At 40.3% G+C, this 3,045-nt stretch overlaps 1 protein-coding gene and 1 pseudogene across 2 annotated transcripts in view; both read right to left on the reverse strand.

The window, feature by feature from the left end:
* LOC123980185 (zinc finger protein 260-like) overlaps positions 1–3,045 on the reverse strand; it is a 672,464-nt gene that overhangs the window by 75,532 nt on the left and 593,887 nt on the right. Inside the window, exon 2 of one of the 2 annotated variants that reach the window (XR_006827400.1) lies at positions 49–93. The exons of the other annotated variant lie outside the window; for it this stretch is intronic. The gene's annotated coding sequence lies outside the window, so the exon portion shown is untranslated. Of the gene's footprint in view, positions 1–48; positions 94–3,045 lie in introns of those variants that run through there. 2 annotated transcript variants of the gene reach the window in all.
* Positions 1–3,045, reverse strand: part of LOC123980239 — an 18,108-nt pseudogene that overhangs the window by 4,703 nt on the left and 10,360 nt on the right.

The raw sequence follows: 3,045 nt of genomic DNA on the forward strand, positions 1-3,045 counted from the left end.
CGCTGCGGGATCCCGCGGAGTGTTCTCGCGATGTCACGGCGTCTCGCCCCGCCCCTTAGTTACTGTCGCTAAGGCCGTTTAGAAACATGGCTCCTTGATTTCAGGCAGAAGATGAAGTTTAGTGTGTATGAGATTTTTAATGAAGTGTTTGTTCACAAACATCTGCTGCTTCTCTCGGCAGCTAAGAGAGTCCAAACACATCATTAACATCACAGTGAAGCTGTTTGTTCACTTAACGGGCCATCGTGTGTTTGTCCAGGTCGGCTCTCTATTCAAATGGGGATCAGCTGCTTGAAAAGGCGACTGATGCGCATTTTCACCTCTCTTCAGGTGATCAGCTTGAATAGGAGGCAGAGAGCTGAACATGTGGACATCAGCTGGCTATTCAGCTGCATTAATGAGCAGCCCAAACAGATGCAAACACAAAGCCACTGAAGGAAAACTGTGTGTTGTGAATGTAGCCTGCAAACCTCTTTAGTCTCCGTTAATACAGAAGAAATTAGAAATATAACAACAACATGTTGATGTGATGCTCACTTAATAAATAAATGCTGGTAGTTGGGAATAATATTTGGGGAGGATCTCTTCTCTGTGGCAGCAGCAGGTATTAAAAGCACAAAGTACAAACCGAGCAACACAAACAGCTGCAGCTCTCTGGATATTTGTGGCTCATTCAAATACATGAAGTCAAACAAACTTTATTTCTACAGACACAGAGAAGTCAGCAGCTGTAGTAAATCATAACCACTGACAGGAAGCTAAGAGTCACATTAAACCATGTCAGAACTTTCTACACTACCAGGATTTAGGAGATGCTGGAAGCTGATGTGTTTATATTTTGGACCCGTCAGAATTTGTCATATTTTGTCATATTTTCTTAACCCACAACAAATTTATAAAAATGTGCTGGAATGTGGGAGCAGACAGGTTTCACTGCCTGAACGGTGGGAACAGAAAGAAATCACAAACACACATGCAAACACACACACACACACACACTAACAGCAGGCCATGTAGGAGGAAAACAGCACCTCCACAATTATTGTTACCCGAACACCACATGTGTAAATGTGTGTGGGGGGTGTACAGTTTGAAGACAAATGAATGAGACTTTGAAACTCTGCAAATATCACTTTCTGTTTTGGTGACATTTCGATGTCGTAATAAATAGAGAATAAGTTTTCCACCTTTGAGTGCAATGATCTCATGAGGGCCTTGGAAGCTTTGGAAACCATTTTAACTGTGTCTCCCTTTATGTCGAGCAGGTTAGGGTTCTCATCACTGCACAGCACATAGTTCCACCATAACGGCTGATGCACCATTTACTTTCCTGCTGGCTAGATGCGTCTTATAACTCAGCCCAGCTCATAATCATGAAATCTAATATCAATGTTCAGACACTTAGACTCATCAGCATTCAATGAAAACATTGCTTTTTTAAAATCTAATTAGATAAGCAGTGCCTGAATTGAGGGGCAATAGCATACATGTTCACATGTATTTGGTTGTCGATTGGAAACCGTCAGTATTGACAAAACACTTTTGTCCGCAGCTGCAAAAGGAGAGGTCATGGTGCCCAATGAATGTGCACACAGGTATTTCATGGTTCCACACACGGCCCTGCATTGGAAATGAAGCACCGTTATCCTTGTCACTCCTGGTAATGTGGTGGCATATATTCAAGATACAATCACCACATCAATAAACAATCAATGCATACAGACCAGACCATCCAATCCAGTAAAACATTTTGCCCAAAACACATTATAATATCAATAAATACTCAGACTGCTGGTGGGTCATTTTAAATTGTCTTAGGCCTAATGTTACATGGATTCTTAGAACTAGCAAGTTTGCATGTAAACAACAAAAAGGTGGCTACACTGAACTGTAAAAGCCTGCATGAGAGAGCTATGTTTGGAATTTTAAAGCAGTCTATAACCACACAAGTCCAAAATTCACAGCACCATCAGCAACACTTTCCCACACCTCAGACCCAACTTCCTTAACTGCATCCGTACATGCACCGTGGACCCCAATACCAACCACCTTCCCATGATCAGGGCACCAAACGGTCCTTCCTCCAACGTCTGGGGCAGTTTGAACCCCCAGTGGCAGTGCATAACCCTCCACCTGTGTCACCTTCTCAACGCGACCCAAAGCCACAGGAAGAAAAAGAGGACGAAGAGATTGTCCGTACTCTGGCTAGCATTTAGTAGTCAAAGGTATCTTAAGTTGTTTGGATGTTCTTCATGAGATTGATTTAAATGTTGTATATTTTCTGACTTGCAGTTTTAATACTTGCTGTTCTTTAATATTCGAAATATTTTAATATTAGCACATATAATACACATAATATTGGCACATTTGCAACGGTTTTGAACTTTAAATGATTATTGCCAGGTATGTGTACACATACAAGGAATTTGACTCTGGATTGTACATTGCTCACGCTGTGCTTACACATACAAAAATACAAAATCACAATAATGAAAATAAGATTAAATCAGACACAGACTTCAGTGTAGACAACACAAATATACACACAATATAGACATACTGACAAATAGTGCAGTGAGCAGAGTGCAAAGGTACATGTACATGTCAGAGGTGGATATGATATACAGGTACATATACATGCACACATATACACAGTGCAATGAGGCATAGTGGAAAGGATGCTGCAATAAACAAGTATAAGTATACAGTGGGTACGGAAAGTATTCCGACCCCTTTAAATTTTTCACTCTTTGTTTCATTGCAGCCATTTTCCAAAAATCAAAAAAGTTCATTTTATTTCTCAGTAATGTACACTCAGCACCCCATCTTGACAGAAAAAAACAGAAATGTAGAAATTTTTGCAAATTTATTAAAAAAGAAAAACTGAAATATCACATGGTCATAAGTATTCAGACCCTTTGCCATGACACTCATATTTAACTCAGGTGCTGTCTATTTCTTCTGATCATCCTTGAGATGGTTCTACACCTTCATTTGAGTCCAGCTGTGTTTGATTATACTGATTGGACTTGATTAGGAAAGCCA

This window comes from Micropterus dolomieu, linkage group LG12 (genome assembly GCF_021292245.1).
Source record: "Micropterus dolomieu isolate WLL.071019.BEF.003 ecotype Adirondacks linkage group LG12, ASM2129224v1, whole genome shotgun sequence".
NCBI classification, from domain to species: domain Eukaryota; kingdom Metazoa; phylum Chordata; class Actinopteri; order Centrarchiformes; family Centrarchidae; genus Micropterus; species Micropterus dolomieu.